The sequence below is a fragment of the Periplaneta americana genome, chromosome 17 (genome assembly GCF_040183065.1).
Source record: "Periplaneta americana isolate PAMFEO1 chromosome 17, P.americana_PAMFEO1_priV1, whole genome shotgun sequence".
NCBI lineage: Eukaryota > Metazoa > Arthropoda > Insecta > Blattodea > Blattidae > Periplaneta > Periplaneta americana.
The window spans coordinates 100,645,213-100,670,705 of record NC_091133.1 but is presented as its reverse complement, the minus strand read 5'-3'; the positions used below and the strand labels follow the sequence as shown (position 1 = coordinate 100,670,705).

General features: G+C 36.6%; 1 protein-coding gene and 1 non-coding gene across 6 annotated transcripts in view; one reads left to right on the top strand and one right to left on the bottom strand.

The window, feature by feature from the left end:
- The window catches only part of Ppn (proteoglycan-like sulfated glycoprotein papilin), a 743,946-nt gene that overhangs the window by 499,819 nt on the left and 218,634 nt on the right, over positions 1–25,493 (top strand). The window lies entirely within an intron of this gene.
- TRNAK-UUU (transfer RNA lysine (anticodon UUU)) lies at positions 78–149 on the bottom strand. Its single transcript has one exon. It is a non-coding gene; the product is annotated as a tRNA-Lys (tRNA).

The following is a 25,493-nucleotide window of genomic DNA, read 5'->3' as shown; positions in this document are numbered from 1 at the left end:
AAAACATAATTTGCAAATTAAACTTTCAGGAATAACTCCCTGTAAAGTTAATTTGAATAATTTCGAGGGAAAAATTGTTCCGGGGCCGGGTATCGAACCCGGGACCTTTGGTTAAAAGTACCAACGCTCTCCCACTGAGCTACCCGGGAACTCTACCCGACACAGATCCAATTTTTCCCTCTATATCCACAGACCTCAAAGTGGGCTGACAACCGTCAAGCAACCAACATTTGAGTGCACACTAACTCTGTGTGACTTTAAATTGTGGTTTTCTGTTACGTACAGTGACGTGTATTATGCAAATTAAGCTTTCAGGAATAACTCCCTGTAGAGTTAATTTGAATAATTTCGAGGGAAAAATTGTTCCGGGGCCGGGTATCGAACCCGGGACATTTGGTTAAAAGTACCAACGCTCTCCCACTGAGCTACCCGGGAACTCTACCCGACACCGATCCAATTTTTCCCTCTATATCCACAGACCTCAAAGTGGGCTGACAACCGTCAAGCAACCAACATTTGAGTGCACACTAACTCTGTGTGACTTTAAATTGTGGTTTTCTGTTACGTACAGTGACGTGTATTATGCAAATTAAGCTTTCAGGAATAACTCCCTGTAGAGTTAATTTGAATAATTTCGAGGGAAAAATTGTTCCGGGGCCGGGTATCGAACCCGGGACCTTTGGTTAAACGTACCAACGCTCTCCCACTGAGCTACCCGGGATCGGTGTCGGGTAGAGTTCCCGGGTAGCTCAGTGGGAGAGCGTTGGTACGTTTAACCAAAGGTCCCGGGTTCGATACCCGGCCCCGGAACAATTTTTCCCTCGAAATTATTCAAAACATAATTTATTTGTTAATTAGATGAAATAAACTCTAGTCTTATTATGTAACTTTTGCTCTTTGAATGTGGACGGGATTTGTATGTTATTTTTTCCAGCAGCAGACTCATATTTTTAAATAATATTATCTAATAAACAACAATATCCTAAGATTTACTTTACTTTACTGTAGGAAGGTGAGGTAAATACGACCCAGCACTGAGACTTTCTAGATCGTATTGCACTTACCCTCCCTCTCGGCGCATTCCCAACCCACACCTGTTAACTACACAAGATTCACTGAGTATGCAGGTTTTTAATAGATACACTCAATCATCTCTAGATCAACCTCCTCCGTGTGTCACCAGCCGGTATGGAATGATAATATGTACAGAACGATATTGGTGCTTAACAGGAGAAAACGGGAGATCTCCAAGAATAACCCGAACTCTGACTTCGTCCCCGAAATGTACCACTACGGATTTTATTATGAAAATTAGCAGGCATGACCGGAACTCGAATCTTGACCGCTTGCATGACAGATCGAAGGTTTAGACCATTCAAAAACTGCAAAGACGTACTGTATCCTAAGAGTTAGTCTCCTGAATGAAAATGTTCATATGAGCGAAGTAATCCGCTAGAATAGGCAACTTCTTTATCTTCTAAGTTCTGTGGGTAAACTACATGCTGGCGAAAGTAAGGTTTAATTCAAATTAAACCGAGAGCAAAAGAAATGCTGTAAATCTGAGAGGTACATGAAATTCTGACATCTTTCTTTCGAAGAGACGTATAGAACTGACTGGTTAATTATTTAAGCTCAGAACCTGTAATAATTTGTTCCACTGGACACTGGACTGCACACTGTGTTTCTATAAATTGTCATTTAGACCTATCATAAAGTAGAATCAGGATATGAATTGTAAATCACTTAATTATGTATCACGTTTAGTCAATATTTCATTATATGTAAGCTTGTTAATGAGGATGAAAATGATTTTTATGTGTAAGTATGACTATTAATTTACTATTTTTGTCATTGTTTCATTGTTTGTTTCACTTCTAGTAGTGTGGAAGAGAAGGCCTCACGGCCTTAATTCTACCAGAAGAAATAAATAAAAAATAAAAATAAATTAAAAATAAAGAAATAAGTAAATAAATAAATAAATAAGTAAATAAGTAAATAAATAAGTAAATAAATAAGTAACTAAGTAAATAAATAACTAAGTAAATAACTAAGTAACTAAGTAAATAAATAAGTAACTAAGTAAATAAATAACTAAGTAACTAAGTAAATAAATAACTAAATAAATAAATAAGTGAGTAAATAAATAAATAAATAAATAAAGTAAGTAAATTAAATGAATTAAATAAGTGAATTAAATAAATGAATTAAATAAATTAAGTAAGTTAAATAAATCAAATAAGTTAAATAAATAAATTAAAGAAGTAAATTAAATAAATTAAGTAAATTAAATAAAGAAAATAATTAAAATTAATAAATTAAATTATTAAAATAAGTAAATAAAAAATACACTTAAATCATTGAAAATAACCTCTCAATATCACACCACCCTAGAGACACGGTTTGATCACTATGGAAGCTAAAAGTTCTGCCTAACCCTCCCAAATACCATCTTTTCATTTATAATTCGGTCGATGAATTCATCCGACATTTTCACACATATAATATAATCGAGTGATACCATCATAATGTTTCACTTCTTCCTTTGCTATAGTCCAGGGTAAATCTTTGATAAGTAATTGTAGCTTACGAAAGGACTCCTTTCTTCGCTATGGTCCAGGGTACACCAATATATCTACCATGACTTAATAGAAAACCAAGTTGGTAATACTACACAGATCATAATATTAACTACCCTTCTTTGTAACAATTGCTCAGATTTTTTTTCTACGTAATAATGATACTGGTACTTACTTTTAATAATCCAGAATCAATTATTTATAGATCTTTTTCACATACTCTTGCATTATAATATTTATGTAAATATTTTTTTCAGGTATCTCAGTTGACTTCAACAATTAGTTTCATATATAAACAATAGCCAATTAAAACCTTTGCTCAGTGTTCCTGATTAACCTAGTGTAACGAGCCCAATAGAGTAGACGACTTCTCTGGTCTTACCCTGATGATGAGACCTGTATGTAGTTCCGAAACGTTGACAATGTCAAGTTCCAGTACACGATGGGTTACCCAAATGCCTAATTCCAATCACAGTCACTGTGGAAGCCTAGAAACTCATATAGTATGTAAATGAGTTAACATTTAATAGTTATTTATGCAACAAGTGGATAATCTTGATGATTATGGCATGAGCGAATGTTTGTCGCACTCACTATCCACGAGTTGGATATAACACTTTATGGCATCTTAGCATTATAAATTGTAGGAAATGAACTATGAAAGAAATTCGGGATCCATAGCTGACAAATTGTGTTCATATGTTCGTATCGATTAGTTGCACCTGGCATTGACATTGAGTAAAGAGAAATGGATGACCTTGCAGGTTATATTACAATGTTCCTTTATTTTGTTCTGGTTCTCTGAACCAATAGAACTGTTTTATGTGAGATTACAAAAATGATTGGAAATAAATTATACGTTACCTTGTGTCTTGCATTTCATTTCTTGTTTCACGGCGCGTAGAAGATAGTCAGGCGAGTTGCATGCATCCGGATGCAAGAATTCCGGTATTACATCATATAGCCGGTATTACATCATATAGATGTAATTAATTAAATTGATATGTAATTAAGTTGATATGTAATTAAGTTGATGTGTAATTAATTAAGATGATATGTAATTAAATTGATATGTAATTACTTAAGTTGGTAATAGTTGGGTGTAATTGAAGTACTTATAAGTTAGATTTATTTTTGCTTATTGTAGGAGTTATTATAGCATAGTTTTATTTATAGTCCTAGGTTTATTGCATCTATTTATTTATAGTTAGAAGTAAATTTACGTTTATTAGAAGTTATTTTTATTGCTGTAATTATTGTAAATTTTTATTAATATTTTAATGTTATTATTGTAATTAATAATAATAATAATAATAATAATAATAATAATAATAATAATAATTTATCTAACCTGGCAGAGTTAAGGCCATACGGCCTTCTCTAACACTCAACCAGGAGTAAAACTGCGTTACAAAAACACTACAAATTTACAAAGTACACTACAATTTTACGCACAAAACTGAATAAGATAATAATAATAATAATAATAATAATAATAATAATAATAAAATTTAAACTGTCACCGGGTATATACCCAATTGTAGTATTAATAAAATACATACATACATACATGCACACATACAGCGAATACTTCATTGCTATTATCGGCACGCGTGCCATAATAAGGCGATTACGAACGATATTCGATGTAGTAACAACCCGTTTATAATGCTAGGAAGGCATGAAAATAGTTATTGGGTACGGAATCTACTTTACCTTGTCATTTTATATGAAATTATACTAGACTAGTTCAAAATAAACTTACAAAATTGAATAAAGGACATGTATTTTAAAATGCATTTGTTCTAATAAAAGTCAGTGATATAATAGGCATACTAAATAACTTACGTCGGACTTTTGTTTCGTATACACAGTCATTAAGTGCATCCGTGTCATGAATTATGATGCCATGCAGAAATAATTTTCTCACGCATGCAGCAGAGTTGGTGCGACACAAAACGCATCCAATGTCACAGCAGTAACGACTGGTAATAGAGCGTCCCTTTAACAGAAGTGCCGGCTGTCCCATAGACATAATTTTACGCGTATGACCCACTATAACTGACCTAGGCCTTAATGGACAACATGAGTGTGCCATTTACACGTTGTTACGCCACTTGAATTTCGTAGTATGGTAGTAAACCAATGGTCCGCAGTATGTCAGCACATTCATACCTATAGAACAAACGCATGAAAACAGACATACGAGACTATACTTCAAAATATATTTGTGTAAGAGAAAACATTGGCACTTAACTAATTCAAACGTTTCTAGCAGCCGATGCCATCAGATCGTAAGTTATTCAGTGCACGAGAAGAGAGTAAAATAGTACACAAGAAGTATGACACTAGAAGATGGATCTTGTATAATAATAATAATAATAATAATAATAATAATAATAGTGTTCACACCTGTGGAGTAACGGTTAGCGCGCCTGGCCGCGAAACCAGTGGCCCGGGTTCGAATCCCGGTCGGGGAAAGTTACCTGGTTGAGGTTTTTCCGGGGTTTTCCCTCAACCCAATTTGAGCAAATGCTGGGTAACTATCGGTGCTCGACCCTGGATTCATTTCACCGGCATTATCACCTTCATCTCATTCAGACGCTAGATAACCTAAGATGTTGATACAGTGTCGTAAAATAGCCTACTTAAAATAGTAATAGTAGTGGCAGTAATAATACTTACTTACGGTTTTAACGAACTCATGGTTCATTGTCGCCCTCACATAAATAAATAAAAAATTCTAAATCGGTGTATGATGCAATTCTCGCTAGGAAAACAGAAGCTGTATCAACCACATTCACCTCATCTCCTGGAAGACTCAGGAAGCAATTGCGTGAAAGTAGTAGTAGACCTAAAAGAAGCGAAATTCAACCTCTTATCTCTGCACACTCGCAACAAGAACTAAACCAGATAAATTTATTGTTTGAAAAAGAAACTACCGAATTGACGAAAAGGGAAGTTGGTATAATTTAAAGTTAAATTATATATATGCTAGCTGTAACTCCTGTACAAGTTTTCAAGAAAATCTTTAAAACAGGAGGAAAGTTATTAATTTTATCTAAAACCGCCCTATAACGGGGTAGTTCCTCCCACACAAACGTAATGAGAACTTATACACAAAAAATGTATGCTACCTGTAACTCCTGTACAGTTTCATAAAAATCTGTTACGTATGAAAAAAGTTATTAATTTTCTCTAAAAACTACCCCCTCTAAAGGAGTAGTTCTTGTAACACAACGTAATGGGAGTTTCTACACAAACAGTGTATACTCCGTGTAACTTCTGTATAAATTTTCATGAAAAACTTATAGATAAGAGAGAAGTAATTAATTTTATCTAAAATCACTCCTATAAAGGGAAATTTCTCCTTATACAAACATAATGAGAGTTTTACATAAACAATATATGATACTTGTAAATCCTGTATAAAGTTTTATGAAAATCTGTTTGCTAGGAGAAAAGTTATTAATTTTGTCTAAATCTCTTACACAAACGTAATGAGAGTTCGTACACAAAAAATATACGCTACTTGTAACTTCTATGTAAAATTTCATGAAAACATTTTGATAGAATACAAGTTATTAATTTTGTCCATCTAGATTTGCGTGTCCACACCTGTGGAGTAATGGTCAGCGCGTCTGGGCGCGAAACCAGGTGGCCCCGGTTCGAATCCCGGTCGGGACAATTTACCTGGTTGAGGTTTTTTCCGGGGTTTTCCCTCAACCCAATACGAGCAAATGCGGGGTAACTTTTGGTGCTGGACCCCGGACTCATTTCACCGGCATTATCACCTTCATTTCATTCAGACGCTAAATAACCTAGATGTTGATATAGCGTCGTAAAATAACCCAATAAAATAAAAAAAATAAATTTGCGTTTTGACCCACTGTGCACAGTCATCGGGATTCGAGCCAGGGTCCGCAGTTATTGTAAGCCGGTGCTCTGCCAAATGAGTTACTAAGTTCTGTTAGTTACTTAGTCTACAATAAATACCAGCACCTAGGAATAAATAGTACGAACTTCGTATGCACCATTTCAATGAAATAAAGAAAAACGTCTAATTGTTCACATTTCATTTGTACACTGAAGACGGCCGAACCTTTCACTTTAAGCGATGAAATTATGAGGTTATTACGGAGAAGTTATTCTGGTCCTTAAGTAACTATAAAAAGATATGATAGTGAAGCTGTTGTTTTATTTATAAACGCACGATTACTCTTCAAATCGCGTACAGATATGTGTGTCTAATTCAGAGTGTTTACACGATATGCTAATTCATAAATTGTGGTTATAAAAACCTGTTTGTTACGCTTAAAAATTGCTCCTGGCAAGAAACAGTAGTCCTGTATTCATATAGTTAACTCTGATTTTTATCGGCTTTATTTATGTATCTAAGTGGCCTATAAAACCATTGATAACCAGTGAAACCTTTTGTTTCTCACGCCTGACTTAAATTGCGTGTAATAAAATTTTTACGATGTTGAAACTTGATGTTGCTGTTTTTTTAAACGTGTGCGTATTATACTGGTCTCCAATCCGCTCTTTCATGACACCTTTAAAGTTACCCGTTCGGCGACATGAGAAGGAACTTCCAAATGCTTGGTCTGATTTTGTTCATATCCGATACCTACAAGTAATTTTTTTAAATTATGGTTTATTTAACATAAAATCCAGATGTTTGAGATGGGCAGGACATGTAGCACGTATGGGCGAATCCAGAAATGCATATAGAGTGTTAGTTGGGAGGCCGGAGAGAAAAAGACCTTTGGGGAGGCCGAGACGTAGGTGGGAAGATATATTAAAATGGATCTGAGGGAGGTGGGATATGATGGTAGAGACTGGATTGGTCTTGCTCAGGATAGAGACCAATGGCGGGCTTGTGTGAGGGCGGCAATGAACCTCCGGGTTCCTTAAAAGCAAGTAAGTAAGTAAGTATGGTTTATTTAACGACGTTCGCAACTACAGAGGTTATATCAGTGTCGCCAGTGTGCCGGAATTTTTGTCCCGCAGAAGTTCTTTTACATGCCAGTAAATCTACTGACATGAGCCTGTCGCATTTAAACACACTTAAATGCCATTAAGCCGGGATCGAACCAGCAACCTCGGGCACAGAAGGAGCATGTATCGGTAATGAAATGTTAGCCACACGTTCATGTGCAATAATCATTATAACTCAACAATGAATTGTCACTGGAGGCTTTTATGATTAACTCACTGGATATGCCATAAGGACAAAATGTCATAAATCGTTAATATAAAATCAATATAATGAGAATTATAGTGACTATTACACTTTTACTACGTCACACTACTTTTGAGCAATAAAACGGTGCGAAAGGACGTCTTTCAACCAATCATGGCTGCTTATCGCACAATTTTATCGCGTCCCTAGCATTTGTTTAATTTTATCGCGTCCCTAGCATTTGTTTATTTTTATCACTACCCTAGCATCTGTTTCTTTGTTTGCCAACATTTCACTTCTTTTACGCACACGTCCAATATAACATCAACTGAACCACCAATCACGAAAACATTCAAATTCAAAAATTGCACTTTCAATAATTGTTCCTTTTAAAATTATTCATGTTTATTTTTTATTTCATCATCATTAATTAAAACGTTTCTTGTTTATTTCATCATCCCTAATTAAAACTTTTCTAACACTCGTTTATATTATTTAGGTTATGTTTGTTATAGCTTCTGCTATATGATATTATTAATAGTCACGTATCAGAGATTGTTTAATACTAAGACTTATTGAAAATCATCTGTCAAGTGACGTTGATTACTGGGATCGGGATAATTGAAGTGGAATGCAACTGTTTTAATAAAAATGAAACTGAATCAACAGAGCCTTCTTGACCAGTAACCTTCCACGGAGTTCAATGAAGATTCCATAGTTGGCATCAAGACAAGAGCTAATAATAACACACTACTGCCATCTACTAGGGTAATATTTATAATGTTGAGATGGTACAAATTTGAAGACAGTTTTGTATTTTCGCAAGTCAATATATTATTGTATTGGAGTACTTCGTTACTTCTAATCTTTATATACTTTCTTCTAATCGTGTAATAGTCAGTTAAATCCCACTTGAGTTTTGATTTTCTCTAGATAAATCAAAACCTCTAGTGAGATTACTGTTGAAAAATCATTACTGGTATCAGTCGCTAACTCTCTATCCCTTTGGTATGCGACTGTTGGTATAAGTAGCATGATTATTTTTTTAATTGTAAGTAATGTACGACCCAGCAAAGATTGCAAAAGAAAGAAAATAATTTGAAGGTTAACATATCTGAACCTAATCTAATTATTATGAAAAGCTGGTATTAATGTAGGCTACTTATATAGGCCTGCGTGATTTATTTAAGCTTACCTGTAGGCTTTAACATTCTCGAACGTTTCGGCTTTATTTTCATTAAACCTGCTCGAAAATCAGGAACAAAATCGTCATCTTTAAAATGATGAGAGCATAATCTGCTTGTATCAGGATTGAACTTATCCTGTCTTTTGCACGCAGTTACCCATTTTTTCTAAATCCTAAACCTTTAGGAATGGTAAAGAAAGACAATTCTTTATTTTTATCGTTAGAATTGTTGCAACAGCACCCTTTGACCTGGCATAATGCATTCAAAACAACTTAAAAAAAAAACACGAGATACTTCTTTCAAGCATTTCAGCTTTGGCGCGCTCAACTATCTTGTGACGTTAGAATCGCTCTCATTTTCCCGTCGATCCCTCGCCATCAAGCTCGATACTAATGCAACCTATGAGAAGTTTAGAAGCCTTGGTGTTTACGTAGGCCTAATATTTCGTGTCATTGTTACACCATATACTTCTATTTTGGTCGTTCTTTGGGTGGTATCCTCTACTTTTTAGTAAAGTTATAATTATTTTCGATTTAAAGAAATTTGTTCGGTAGTGGGGGAAGTCGCAAATTGAAGTATCGCTCAAAAGAGGGGCGAGCCTGTAAGGGGAGAGGATGGTATTTTTTGGTGAAAAATGAGTAAATTAAAAAAAAAAGTCTTTAAAATACTCTGTGATATGTGTGGAATGCATAGTATAATATTTTGTGGGTATTTGTGCCCTTATCGGATGTTAAGACGCCATTTTTAAACTTCGTGCATTATGGATTTTTAATTCACTCACCCACTTTTATTGTTGTTTCCGATAAATTGAATTTTGAAAGAAAAAAAATTCTTTAAAATATTCTTTGATATGTGTGGAATGCATTGCATAACATTTCGTGGGTATTTGTGCCCTTATCGGATGTTAAGACGCCATTTTTAAACTTCCTGCACTATGGATTTTTAAATCACTCGCTCCCTTTTATCGGTTTATGGTAACTTCATTTCTTTGCTACATTGCCAAACAAAAATGTATTATAATTTCTGAACTATTAAATATACATGCATGAAATTTAAACACACATTCTTTATCTTAAAAGTATTTATTTCAGTCACTGACTTCACAGCATATGTTTAAGGTGCTACACCTTTACATTACATGTTTAAAGGACGTATGAACTTTTTCGTTGGTCTACGCCAACATCATCAGATACGAAGTACATTTTGCAAAAAAAAAAATAAATAAAAAAAACACACATTCTTTAGGTTATTAGGAAACTTTTCTCTATAACAGAATTTTGTTAATTGATTTCATTTTAAAAATACGTCCGTTTGTTTGCAAGAAAGGAAATCAGAAAAGTGTTATTAAAATTTAATTGTTTGTTTTACAAACGTAGGGACTAATATCAAAATTCTGTTATAGACAGTTTGTAGAGCATGCTTTTGCAGGTACATTGCAAGAAACTGGACGAATTTATCTTTAAAAATGGTTTAAATATATCGGTTTTAGTAAACTCCTGCATTGGCTATATTTTTTTTTTCAAATCTGGGCCCCCAAATAATTTTTTTTTCAAAATATTTATTTTTGGTTGAGTTGCTACAGCTATGAGCTCTCTACATACAAAAATTAATATTTTACACCAAATAGGAAAAAAGTTTTAAAAAATACTATCCTCTTCCCTTAAAACGTTTTGGAATCATTGCCCTGAATCCTGCAATATTGTACTTTATTTATCGAATGACCGAGTTAGTATATTTGAAAGAAAAAATCACAAAAAAAAATTGTGATTTTATTTTGGACTAATGTGGGACATCGTCAGCTGGCAGATTGATCCAGCTGAAAGGGTGTGACGTGAGATGTATTAAGGAGTGCTTGTCATATGTTTGGTGACAGTGTAAACACCTTAACACAGCTAATGCTTTCTGTGCAGCCTCGTCAGGAAGGACCTGGCGGTGAGAGAGCTAACAGAGCGAGTCACGTCACTGCTCTCGTGTTCCGTAATTTGAGGGTTGTGAAGAACGGCTCCCCATCATTACGTGGGTTAAGGGTGTGGTTAGACCATCACTTGATTGTTATAAAGTGTTGGTAAAGACTGGAGCCGTTTTCGAGATCCCCTCTTGTCCACAGTAAGAGCAAGCTTACTATCCATTTAAAACACGTCACTCCATGCTCTTTCGGTATCTTCAAAGATTAACTTACGTGTTTAATAAGAACCCAGTTCTTGTAGGAGGAGATGCTTGGTGGAAGGACAAAGTAATTTTGCTACATTACAATAATTTAGATTGTCTTAAAATCACGTCGTGATAAAAGATGCAATGAGTCTCTGTTCCACGAAAATTATCAACTGCATTATGATGTGACTGAGTTGCTGAATGTGCCATCTCATTTAAAAACGCAGCGAGCAGAAGTTGTTAGTACAATGAGGGACCTCTTCGTTCGTGGTTCGCGTTACTAGGAAGGCAGAAAATGAAATGACCACTTATTTACCACGCATTGTACGTAATCTCTAATTACGTTTTAGAAACCTGCAGTCTAACAACTTTCGAAACAAATCTTTCTTTATTTTTCTTTCTTTTTACACGTCCGAAAATATCTTGCTTGACGACTCAACAGATGAAGCGTGAATTAAGATTATGCCTATGCATGAAGCGTCATTCTATAAGAACCTTTTCTGAGAAGAGTGAAGTGCTTGATGCTGTTTAAAGATTTTTTAGAGAACCTCTAAAACACATACGCCGTAGCTGCTACAAAGGAGGATTGTGGAATTCTCTTGAAGATAGTTGCGTCTCTGTTGTCATACTTTTGGCAAATTTTCTCATACGGAGAAAGAATAGACTTAAAAATAAAAGATTCTGGGTCCATTAATTGGTTTAGAAAGATTGAGTTGAGGACTATTTCATACTTTGTTTGATGATTTACATCAGGACGATAATTTTTTTTGTGCGAGATCGTGCATATTTGCTTGGTTTCCGCACAAAACCAATCCGCGGAAAGTCTAAAATTCCACATTCAGTATTCCCAACCTAACACGCACAACAACTTCCCTCTTCTTACCGCTTAAGTGACATATTGATTTTACTGCTTTAGGCTTTTAACATATTATTTTTAGAGACGTTCAATATAGTAATAATTATAAATTGGAAACTTGCCATTGCAATTTCACCTAAATTGCACTGTTAATTATTGTTTTTAAATATTTGAAGTAAACTCTACAACTCCACTAAAGTTACTGCATTCGTGATGAAAGTAACATTAAGGAATCCGTGAAAAAATCAACAAGATTCCAGACTCATCATAGACTGGGGGGAAAAAAAAGACAGACATATATCACGGCCTGCTGGAGTATAGTAAACACAGATAGAAGATAGATATTTTTGTTTTGCAAATTTGCCGTCATTGAACAGAAACCAAGATGGAGATTTCATTGCAACTAATTAGAAATTCCTCTTTCAGGTATGTAATAAACGATCTTCGCACAAAATAATGTACGATACACGAGCGGTATGTTTTCTTTCAATTCTCGGAAATTAAAAAAGCTCAACTACGTTTCGCTTTTTCAAACTTTTCCTCCAACATGAAAACTTCAACATACCGCTCTTGCAACGCATATTACTATTTCCGCATTTAGTATAATTTTTACCGTCCATGAAATAATTAATTTCAGGTTTTCGAAGGTAAAATAGATACCTGACTTGTCACATACTGGGTGAGGATATTATCTTTATTCCGGAAAGAGGCAACTTTGACTTTCGGCCGGCGCGTGTAAGGTAAAAGTAAATACGAGTACGTCAAAATGAACGTATACAGGATCGTCAGTTAATTCTGACGAATTTCAACATGCTATTCTAAAGTAACTATAATGTAGGCCTATATAAATATAAAAATAATACAGGGAATGCTTCGATAATGCAATTTATTTCTATGTTATTATTTTTTGAAAAATACTAATTTCTATTGATATTCTTGGTATTTAATGGTTTGTTGTAATTAGAGTGCTGCAGAACACCGCTTAGAACCGGTTTATATTCGACCTGTTAGAAAATAACCGGCGATGTTCAACATCCGACCGAATATCCGATTTTCAAGCGGTTGCGCCTAATGTTTTGCAGGATAGACAGAATACCAGGTGCACTTCACCATACAAGAACTGTGATGACATTTTCTGTCTATACAAATGGAGTAACAATTGAAGGAAATTTACTTTTCCTAATAAAAAGTTTTAGCTTGAAATAGACCTATAATTGAATGAACACTTTGGTACATTTATCTTCATAATAAATATATAAATCAACTAATGGACATCGGTAACAACAAAGGAAATAAGTGTATGCATAGATAAAATCTGACATGAAACAAATGCAAGAAAAAATAAATTACAATTACTTACAAAATAGAAGAGCAAATAAGTACACACTTACTATTGTAACGTTCATACTTTAAGCTAAAATTGTTAATATAGCCTATGCCTTTTAATTATTCTAAGTGGATGTACTATTATTTCATTAATAAATCAACTTTAAGGAGATAAAAATTCATTAACAAAATCAAAAACACTCTCAAGCCATAATGATTGCAGTTTCATGATCTGTTACTTCTGACTATACCTAACTGCAATACGTACTTGAATGAATGAATGAATGAATGAATGAATGAATGGGGAGAGGAGGAGGAAATATCAATTGAAAGGTACACGATGATAATCGCGTCCTTGCAACGATTCCTGAAATTCCTGAATGGCTCAATGTCGTCTGTCTTTCATGATCCAGAGCCGTCCATCCGAGAAAGACACTGACATTCGTTAAATCGAACACTGGATCACTCCGCGAGATGGAAGAGCTTTGCTTATCCTACTGCCTATAGCGCCAGGCGTTCTGTAGCACTAAACTAGATCATTTCTATTTTTCGTAACTGCTTGTGCACGAATCTGGTTGTAATCTTAGCCAGGAATTGTTGATGACACGTTGAGATAAACCTATTACTTAACAGTTGTTGATGCCTCATAATAAATGCCTGTTATTTCTCTAAGTTCAGTTTTAGTCTAATTTTTTTCCATCTTCGGAGGTAAAATAGATAACTGACTTGTCAGATGCTAGGTAAGGATATTATCTTTCGTCCCGAAAGAGGCAACTTTGATTGTCGGCCGGCGCGTGTAAGGTACAAGTAAATAATTCCTGTACAGTTCGGATCGAAATTCAAATTGATCACACGAATTAATTTCGAAGCATTTTCTGCTTACTTTTGTGGGTAGGAATGTGATTGTAACAGTTCATTATTTCCGCTCGAAATACCAGTCCGCCTCATTGGCCCATTCCTGCCACTTACTTATTTACTTAAATAGCTTTTAAAGAACCCGGAGGTTCATTGTCACCCTCACGTAAGCCCGCCATCGGTCTCTATCCTGAACAAGATCAATCTGTTCCCTAGCAAAATATCCCATCTCCCTCAAATACATTTTAATGTTATCCAGTCTCAGTCCCGCGCCGTGGTGTCGTCGTCTAAGGCATCTGCCTAGGACTCGCGTTACTGAATGCGCGCTGGTTCGAGTCCTCATGGGAGAAGAAATTTTCTCATGAAATTTCGGCCACTGTATGGGACCGGTGCCCACACAGCATCGTGATGCACTTGGGGAGCTATGATAGGTAGCGAAACCCAGTTGCGAATGCCAGCTATAACGGCTCGGGGGATCATCGTGCTAACCACATGATACCTCCATTCTGGTTGGATGATCGTTCACCTCTGTTTCGGCATGTGGGCGTGAGGCCAGCAGCCGGCTAGTCGGTCTAAGCCCTTCACGGGCTGTAGCGCCACGGATTATTATTACTAATATCCTCTCATCTACGTTTTGACCTCCCCAAAGGTCTTTTTTGCTCAGGTTTTGCAATTAATCTCATGCATTACAGGCGCTATGTTCGATTCAAGTTGTCGATTACGGCGAAGTTCGATATTCGGCGATATTCGCTCTGCAGAAAGATTCCTATCGTGTTTGTTCCACCTTGTTATAAAAATATTCGCTGTCCTTCACTCATGTTTTAACCGCTTAAAAATTTTAGTAACTTACATATCTTGCGATTAATTTTTTAGATGAATAAGTCGAAATTTTTAATGTCTTGGTTGCCTCTCTCATGTTTGAACATTGCAGGACATTACTTCCAACAAACACTCTATGTACAGGGACATCATTTTATTTTTACTTCAATTTTTATTGTACCTGAGATTTTGAATGTACTTCACTCCCACCCCCTCTACTAGTAAACTTCCAACCGTCCTCCTTACAGAACCAAGGCCGCGTATTCAGTCAAAGTCACCTTACGGTCATAGTAAACAGTACTGAGTTGGTGAGTATAGTACGTTCCAGAAATATGTTCGCGTTTTCCAGTGACGAAAGAGCTTTCAATATTGAATCATATTTTCGCACAGGTGCTGTCGTCCGTTTGCCTACGTCGCACCCCGGTTTCCCCCACCCTCTTCTGCTCTCCTCTCTGTAAAGGCTAGTGGTTGGGCTGTCTTAACTATTTTCTGAAAACATTAATTTCTGTTAAGAATTGGACGTCTACGTAATATTATATAACTGTTTAAAATAACTTAAATAAAAGAGCCTCGTTAAGTAATTAACTGTCACGTGATTTCCCCCCTTTGCACGACCCTGCGACAAAACCACTTGGACGGACAGTAGATAGCATGTCTGAGTATTTTTATCTTTTCGGTTCGGACTGAAGTGAAGATTGAATTTACGTAAGGTACTACAATATTTTATAGAGTAGGAACAGAATTATCTCAACATGAGTTATTAGTACAAAAGGCGAAACTGGTAATTGGAATTAGGTACAATAGTCTATAGTGCGATCATATGCACAGAAGAACTGAAGCCTGTATCGAAATGAACGGCCACCATTTTCACAAATGTGTTTAAATATTCATATTATGATTATTTTTCAATTTAACTTTATTATCTATATTGTACGCTAATGTGCTGTAGAGAATATAATATACACTGCATAATGAATACGTACGAATGGATAGCTCAGTTCGTAAGTAAAAATACTTATTGTTAATACTGTGCTATATTTTGATTAAAGAATCAATCAATCTTCTTAATGTATCCAGCTGTTTGCTGACAACATAAAGTCCACTATAGTCCACTGTAGTCTATTCAGTTGTTTTTCACGAGAAATGACGGGTATTTTGATCGATGTTCATTATAGATGCCTGTTGCTAGTAGCCAGAAGTGGGGTGTTGTCAATATATACTGCAGGGCTGTGTCTTCTGCAACTGGTACTGATGATTAAAGAAAAATCTAATGAAAATTGTCAAACTCAAAATCGCGATATATCCTAGATAACGTAAATGGATCAACTACTTTTCTTCCTTCCTAGGCCTATATCTAGTAAAGTGATTTGTTTGTATTTTACGCCAGTATCATCGAACTCCAGTCGTGGAAAGGGGTAGCAAAGGGTGTTTCCGGCTCTCAACCGTTAATCCGAAGGCATAGCCAGGTTAAAATTAGAAATGTTAGTAAAATAAAATGATGTCCTCGTACAATTCTGGACTCACCCATACTTGCTACATGTCCCACTTCTGGATTTAATGTTCCTGCCACTAAAATATTGATAATGAACACTTCAAGTGACCTTCAAACAGGGTAAATACCACCGAAATTCCCAATCGCATTTAGAGTCCAGGTGCTCTGACCAAGTCGCTGACCGCCACAATAACGCCTTTGTTTACGCCGGAATGGGACACATCAGTATTCATGCTGCAAGATAGCTGGTTAAGTTTTACAGCGAGGAGAACTGGCGAGGGTGTGGCGCTCCCTCCGTGGCTTCTCGCGTGGAAAAGTTAAACAAAACGTGAGATTCACCGCGATCTTTTGTTCTGTTTATGGCTGCATTTATCTGAGTGGCGTCTCCACAGTTGATGGTCAGTGCTAAGAGTTCCAGTCTCTTGTAGCAGACATAAACCTCTTGCGATGCTGCGTTCCTTTCCGGTGACGGTGCATCTTCAATGTCCAGTGGCGTTTTTACATCCTTCGAGAGAAAGGTTTACTATGTGTCCATTTCAGAATTTTCGATTTTCAGGTAGAGGGAGGCACTGTGATGGAGACCTGAGAAATAAAGGCTGGTTCACAATAAACCAGAAACGAGAATCGGAACGAAAACGAAAATGGTAAAATTATTAAAATGTGTACATTTAAATGTGAATATTCACAATTAACGTGCCGGATCCCGGGATCGGGAACGGAGAGTTGGCCAAGTTTCAACTTTGGCGTTCACGTTTCCGATCACAGCCCACTAGATTCATTCTATTGCCATCTAAAAGCTATTTTGTCGTCGTATATTTTGTAGCAAGAAGACCGCGACATAACCTATGCATTATTTTGTTCTCTGCTGTGCATCATGGAGCAAGTTTTATTTGATGGGATTCTAATATTGAGTGTTGAGGAAAATCCCCACGTTTACGATAAGCGGCGCGCCTCGTATAAAGATGAAGGAGAATACATGACTTTCAATAGCTGCATTTTGAACACCGATCGTAAGTGAATCATATTTTAGTACTGTATTGGTTGTATTACACACTACATATTCATGCTTCAATTCAATAACTACTGTTGTGTTCATTTTTGTTCTTTTACAAATGTTTCTTCTCTAATTATTTTTCGTTATGGAGACTTAAAATAGGTTGTGATAATAAAGATGCATGGGCTTATTTATAGTACCGTTGAAATTTTGAAGTTGGTTAACCTGTGTTTATGTAGGCTGCCTTGTACTCATGAGAGAACGCCATTGGTCAATTATACACAAATAACATCAGAATGCGTAATATCGACTTTACATATCGTTATTGACATGCATTTCGATATGCATAGTCGTCTACGTTCTCGCTTTATTGTGAATCAAAAATTTTCATATTCACGTTCTCTGCTTCTCGTTTTCACTCTGGTTCTCGTTCCCGGTTTATTGTGAACCAGCCTTAAGAGAATGGAAACTCTGAGGCAATCCCTTCTTTGTGAAACTCTGGCAATAACACTATTCTCCGTCGCAATTATAACGCCGTACTTCAGTTAAAATTTCGGTCATATTTGAGCGACATAATGTAACAAAAATTGGTGAAACATATAGTGACATGAGATGTTGATGTGCTGCAACATTTCTCAATATTAATGGCATTGTCTTTTCATACGTTTTCTCATTGAAAGAGTAGGAATTAATAAAAACGTTTCCTACGAAATTTGTTTGCTTTGAAGAGCTCTGTCAAATGGTACCCTATTTGACCCCGACTCCCATTTGAAATTTTAAAGTGATACGCCACTGACCCTAAATTGAATGATGAAATCAAGTTCAAGTGAAAGTTCACATGTGCTTTAGTTACAAATATTTTTGTCTCGAAAATTTCCGAAATGAATGACTGTTACGGTTAGTTTGAATCACTCTGTATTATATATATATATATACTTACTTACTTACTTACTTACAAATGGCTTTTAAGGAACCCGAAGGTTCATTGCCGCCCTCACATAAGCCCGCCAGCGGTCCCTATCCTGTGCAAGATTAATCCAGTCTCTATATTATATATATATATATATATATATATATATATATATATATATATATATATATATAATATGACTGCCCTTTTTTACTTACAAGTCTACTTTTAATAATTTCTTTATTTAATTATTTATGGAATATCCCATTTTTTAAAAACAGACATATTGTTTGACAAAATAACAAAACATTAACGTAACCAGGTGTAAATGAGAGGTTATCTCCGGGAAAGTAACTTTCAATTACAAGATGTGCTGGCAGTGTCCCCCTCCTCTTAGAGACACATTCTTCCAGTTTCACCATGTAATGTTTGTCTGGAGACCCTAGATGATTCGAGGCCCCACAGAAAATAATCCGCTGACATCAAGTCTGGTGACCTCGGAGGCCACAAACATTAAGAAATAACATTTAATTTAGAATAAAGAGGTACCCATAAAGAGCAAAATGGCAATGTATAAAACATATTTCAAGCCAGTTTTGACATATGCTTCAGAAACCTGGACATACACCAAAAAGATCTGAGCAGAGTTCAAGCCTCAGAGGTAAAAATCCTGGGAGGTATTGTACAGAAGACACGAAGAGACAGGATACGAAACGACATAATCAGGGAAACTCTGAAGGTTGAAAAATGAAAAACACAATTAGAAAATAAGAGATCACAATGGTTTGGGCACCTTAAATGAATGGAAAGGGAAAGGCTGCCAAAGAGAATATTAAATTTAAAAGTGGAAGGAGAACGACCAATGGGATATACCAAGGGAAAGATGGATAGATCAAATTCAGAAGAACTTACAAGAACAGGAATACAAATGGGATGAAATAAACAGGAAAGTCCACACCTGTGGAGTAACGGTCAGCGCGTCTGGCCGCGAAACCAGGTGGCCCGGGTTCGAATCCCGGTAGGGACAAGTTACCTGCTTGAGGTTTTTCCGGGCTTTTCCATCAACCCAATACGAGCAAATGCTGGGTAACTTTCGGTGCTGGACCTCGGACTCATTTCACCGGCATTATCACCTTCATTTCATTCAGACGCTAAATAACCTGAGATGTTTATACAGCGTCGTAAAATAACCCAATAAAAAAATAAACAGGAAAAAAGCTTGGGAAGACAGACTCGAATGGAGACATATTTGGTATCTCCTTCCTAAAGGAGGACACAATAAGCGGATGATGATGATCGTTGAACGTGAACATTAGCTTTTCATTAGTGTTGATACAAAATCTATACAGAAGCTCACATACAGACTAAATAGGAAACCACACATTTTAGCAACATGAGATGCTGAAAATACGCATTTCCTGGAAGTGTATAAATGGGGCTTTTGTTCCATCAAAAAGTGTTCTGTTATTCGACGTAGAAACATGGAATTTAAAAGGAGATATCCTGTCCGTTCTTCCGGCATCTTGTTACAAACTTCCACATTGGCAACTGCCCAGGTTGCCATGAGCATCAACATTGTTCTGTCTACACCCTCTTTAATTAACAACTGGTCGGATTCAGCCGAGAGGTAACCTGTGAGTTAGATCAGAGATTCTCAAACATTTGTGTGGCGCGCCCTGTTTAACATCAGACACGTTCACAACCCTCATTCCAATTTACAATCTACGGACTGGAATGGGTATAACATTTTATGTGATGATCTTTTATTATCAAGAACAAGTGAGAAGTCTAATATTCAGTCTACAATTAAGACGAAACAAGACTGAATACGTGGTCATCTGTTCAGGCTGTAACACATGAGAAATATACAAGTACATTCTTTCCGAATGCAAAGCAGCAGAACAAAATTTTATGACATTCATAACCACCGAAAAACATAGGCCAAATTCCATAACTTTGATGTTTGCGAAACCTAGTGCATTTTTAGACAGTGAGACTTGGCTGAAATTAGGTTTCGACCTAAGATCATATATTTATTTTGCTAATAAATGTAACATAAAATATAATATATACAGAAAAACATTAGCTCGCCCCTGAAAGAGTAGAACTCGTGCTCAGGGGCGGATTCCTGAATTGAAATCAATAAGTATACAATACAATTTGTCTTATGTCTTCTATGCAATTGGAATATATAAATTTAAATTTATGATTTTTCAATTTTTATAAAATCCATACATAACTTTTTAAATTTAATAATATAACCATTAGAATTGACAAGATTAGGATATTTAATTATAAATTTGTTATACATTCTTGGGCCTACATTACTACGATGATTAAATACTGTAGCAGTGTTGCATTTTGGTTCAAACAATCTTAAAGAATTCATACCTTTTGTTTCATAACTATGAGAATACAATTCAAAATTATTTATGAATTTTATTAATACAATATAATAAATTTGTCTCATGTTAAGTACATTAAATTCTAAAAACAATTTTTGAGATGGAAAATCAATAGGTTTATGAAGACATATTTTAATTATTTTCTTCTGTAATAAATAAAGTGCATTAAAATTGGATTTAAATGAGCTTCCCCATCCTATAATTCCATACATAATTATCGATTGAAATAAAGTTAAGTATATTGTGCATAATAAACTTATTGACAAGTAATTCCTCAATAAAACAAAATAATATATTATTTTACGTAATTTATTACAAAGATAATTAATGTGTTGATTCCTTTTTAAATGATTATCGAAAATTAAACCTAAATACTTAACTTCAGAGGACTCCTTAATAATCGGACATATATGAATTGATATTAAAGGTTGATAAACATCCAGACAAAAATAGATCATGCCTAACGCTTTCTTAATAAAAATCGGTGTAGGCTGTATCGAAGACACAGCGAAAGTTTTATGCGTGAATACGTTGCTGATAGAATTGCAGTGACGATTAATATCTCTTCTTTCCATACTCCCGAAAACCCGGTATAACATCTCTGTACCGGGGCTCCTAGGACTAGTCATCTTGCATGCATTTGATAATAAACATATCGATTGCTATAGTAACCCTCGAGGTCTATGTTTACTGACCGTTGCTTTTACGTACGCTCCCATTTGCGCTGCATATGCATCGACAATGTGAATTTTTTTCTTCACTCAAATTCTCTCGCGAATTTTTCCTATCTAACTTGTAGACTACTGATTTTCGCTCAATTGAGGTTGTAGTCTTGTTCGTTACGAATAGTTTGACACCACAGCCAACGTTCTATCGCTTCGAATTCTTGAGTTACACTATCTCCACTGTCGCGCGACTCGTCAATTCGCACCGCAACTATCCCCTCCTGCCGCATATCGCTAGATGACATCACCTGCTCCAACTCAAGATCACATTCGATACATTGATTCTTCGTCTGTAGATCTCCGTTTACTTAATTGGAATATGTCGTGTAGTTTAGATATTATAGACGCGACAAAACTCGTCAGAAAATTTGTAGGTCGACTTTCCAAGATGGTTCCCTAGTACTTGACCGAACTTATAGACGTATTTACGTCAAAAATAAATTAGTATTTAACTGTTACATAAGCCATATGCCATTATTATTGAAATAAATGTCCTTCATTACTTCCATATTGTACAAGCCTACGGGCTTTTAGGTGCCAAATAAATTCTAACATTTTTGTTTCTTTTTCATTATAATAGTAAATAATAGGGATGTGCACCCTTTTGGAGTAACGGTTAGCATGTCCGACCGTGACACGAGCGGGACCGGGTTCAAACCCTGGTTGGGTTTTTCCGAGGTTTTCCCCCCTAAACCAATTGAAGCAGAATTTTTGAGTGACTTTCGGCTTTGGACCTCGGACTCATTTCGTCTTCATTGATTTCAACTCCATCTATCATCTTTCAATAGTTGATACCGGAGATGCAGCAGAAATAGGTAGTACCGTGTTGCATACAGATGACATCTGTTTGAGGGAGCTGCATAAGTCCCAGGAGGAGATACAGAAACTTTCATAGCGGACTGCGTTGGATCTGGGTGATGTGTAACTGAATCGACAGATGACACCACAGTGAATCACAGTACCTACAGTAATGCGATCTTCAGGTCAATGTAGAATGCAGCAGGATGTAGTAACGTGATTTGCTAACAGATAACATCAATTTGAGGAAGTTACTGAAGTCCCAGGGAGACAGAGGGGAGTTGTTGACCAAACGGACTCTGTCAGACTTGGGTGCTGTAGCTGAATCGATAGATGGAACCAAATAGTGAATCAGAATACTTACAGGAATGCGGTCCTGAGGACTTCAACAATGATCCCCATAATAAGGTTGCATTTATGAGGATTACAATCGTTTGATGAAACTTTGTTTTTGTGTCTAAACTTGCTTTTGTTGGGAATGGAATGGAATTTTCGGGAGGGAAGCACTATGACCCAACACTGCGAACCATTATGATCTATTACTGTAACCCTCAAGCTAGGTTCATTCCAAACTCTCACCGGCTGACTACATTAAGGTTCGCTGCGTACCCAGGTTCCTAGCAGGCAACTCCCTTCGTCCCTAGGCCAGCCCCCTCCTTGCGTCGCCAGCCGGCGTTCGGGGAATGCTATGGAATGATGATGAAATGGAGAAATGTTGACGGAAGGCTGTAGATGCCTAATATGGGAAACAGGAGATCCCTGGAAAAAAAACCCCAACTGAGACCTTGTCCGCCACAAGTGTCACTAGCCTATGGATTTTTTGACTGCATCCGAATTGGCTCCGAGATGAAAATATAATGTCCGGATTGGCCCCCAAATTTTTTTTGCATTGTCTCCCAAGAAAAGCAATTCGTAGGCTATTCAAATAGGCTCCCTTACACAGAGAGATCGAAACGAGTAAAATGTTTCTATCAAAGGTCAGTTGCAGTTCAAGGGCGCTGTTATGTACATCCACACACCTGTATGTTTTATTGCGACGAGTTCAACCAGTTCAGTTCCATTCGAAGTTGAATTCTCAATTTTATTCCGCTCATCCATATATTTTAACTTTGTTGATGTTTTAATTTCTATCCAAAATAACACATACATCAAACTGAATAGTAAGAAGCAGTGCAGAAACAAATTACAACTTTAAAAAGGAGAATTTTTTAAAAGTGTTATGGAAGAAAACCCAGGACTTGTGCAGTTCTTAAAAAAGTGAGTTTAAGTTTTTACTAAAAAATGTAAAGAAGACGAAGGTAGTGGTTGAAGTGCTGTACAAATGTAATAACATTTTTAACCAAACCTATGCAATGCAGACAGTCCTAAATCTGATTAGACTGGGAAGGAAAATGGCAGTCGGAGTCGATGCAGTATAGCAGTTTCCGAGCCAATTCGAAAGTAAACCAGGAGACAACTCGGAAATTCGGAATTTATACTCTGGGAGCCAATTCGGAAACACTGGATTTTTCAATGAAAAGTCTCAGGCCTGACCGGGACTCGAACCTGGACTGTCTGCGTGACTTTTTCTTGAGAAAGTTCTCCTTAACGTTCATAGTGCGTTAGAGTCTTGGAAGTTGTTTTCTTAGAACACTTCTCTCTCCCTCTCTCTTCCTCTCGCAATTTAATTTTACCGGTATTGGTAGACCTACGTAATTTCGTCTTGAATAACTTCATCTGTTAAAAGCAGTATCAGATGAAATACGGAGGCATTTTACACAGAAGTACTCGTTTGATTTCTAGTCTCAAATAATTGAAAAGATGACTCAAAACAGACCTTTCCGCCACTGTTTTCTTTCTGCATTCATTCCCTCATCCTTCACACGTCTCCCTTAATTTAATGTCTGATTTGACTGCCAGGCCGTGCTTCCATCCCTCCCTGACGCACCACGCCGATCCTTCACACCTCATGATTCCCTAACTTTTATATGCATAATATAATTAAATGTCTATAGAGAAGGGTTTCCTCTCGCCTGCTTTCAAGTCACGCAAGGGATTGAGATCGGCTTATCCTCGAGTGTAGGTGGTCTGGTCCTCGATCCTTGTGTCATGATACACGTAGGATATTTGGAAGTCATTGTGTACCAAGATAATGAAATTTGTTGTCAAATGTATTATATAACTAGACCCAGCCTCACGAACGAAGGCGAAAACGGCTTACATGAGAAAGAGACAGTTGAGTTTGACGACGTTGCGGGAGTTACATCACAGGATCATCAAATAAAATATATGGGACGTCACACTCAAATAACTAGCAAAATAATGTAACAGAATATTTTTTTTTCCTTTAAAATGTGTATAAGCTCTCCAAATTAATAATCCACAATATAAGCACTATTAATGAAACAATGAGTTCAAAAATTTCAAGTCCAGAGAAGTAATCTTTTCAGGAGATGAAAAAACTGTATAAATCTGTATTTTTTTTTAAACAAAGTTAATTCCTGAAGCATCATATTTTATAATTATATATAATTGCTCAATACGTTTTTTTGTATCAGTTTGTGCATTGAGGCCTTATTAAACATTTGAGTCCACCGTTGTGGCTGAGGGGTTAGCGAGTCTAACTCCGGGCACGGGTTCGATCTCCGGTCGGGACGAGTTGCCTGGGTGAGGTTTTTTCGGGGTTTTTCCCTCACTCCTATGGATGAATATCAGGTAACTGTATCAGGCGATTGGAACCCCACTCATCTTCGCCACTTCCTTCCTCCCCTATCATCCTTTCATTCATCATCCCGTTACTTCTTCTGGTTTTCAGATCCCTCTACAGGCGGCTCTCCGAAGCTGCTGGCTCTCTCTACCGGCCTCCGTGGATTGTATTCTAGTAGTGGTGGATAACTTCTGCAACGGAACCCGGGGCAGATCTTCTCGGGAGAGGACTTTCGCCTCGGACCGTTAAGAGAGCCTTTGGGGGGGAGGTTGCCGAAGCAGGAGTGGTATATGGACTCTGTTGGCTGTAGGGACCGGTCGTTTAGGAAGTCAAGTGGTTAGGTCGGTGCGCGTAGAGGATCGGTGGGCACGCAACTCATCCCATATAGGGGGATATACAATAGACCTCAAGACCGTAGTGCGTGGGATGTTCCCTCCCTTCCTTCTAACAAGAGAGAAAAAACGACATTTGAAGGTTGTGGACTTGGGATACATTGAAATCACTCACATTTTTTATAAAGGGAACGCA